Raw genomic sequence first — 401 nt, 5'->3', positions numbered from 1 at the left:
CCGCCGCCAGCTCGCCAACATGGTGCCGCCCGGCGCCATGCCCCCGCCCCGCAGCCAATAGGCAGGCTCACCGCCCCCCCGCTGCCCGCCTCCCAGCCAATGAAGCGGCCGCTTTCTCCTCGCGAACGGCTCATGGCGCGCCCTCTCATAGGCCGGGGCCTAGGACCCTCTTCCCCCTTCCTCCAATAGCAGCGCCCGATGGAGCGCCACCTCCGGCTGGCCGGCGGGGCGGGAGGGGGAGTAACACCCCCCCCCCCCGGGGTCACACACACCTCGCGGCGCCATGTTTGGGCTCGTCACGCCTCGTTGGGCCAGAGCAGCCCTTCGGCACGGCCTCCGCTACACAAGTATCAGCAGCATAGCACGCAGCAGAATTTGCCCTCTAGAAATCCACCACCACT

Source organism: Apteryx mantelli, chromosome 8 (genome assembly GCF_036417845.1).
Source record: "Apteryx mantelli isolate bAptMan1 chromosome 8, bAptMan1.hap1, whole genome shotgun sequence".
NCBI classification, from domain to species: domain Eukaryota; kingdom Metazoa; phylum Chordata; class Aves; order Apterygiformes; family Apterygidae; genus Apteryx; species Apteryx mantelli.
The sequence above is the reverse complement of the archived record's forward strand: the minus strand, read 5'-3'. Positions refer to the sequence as shown.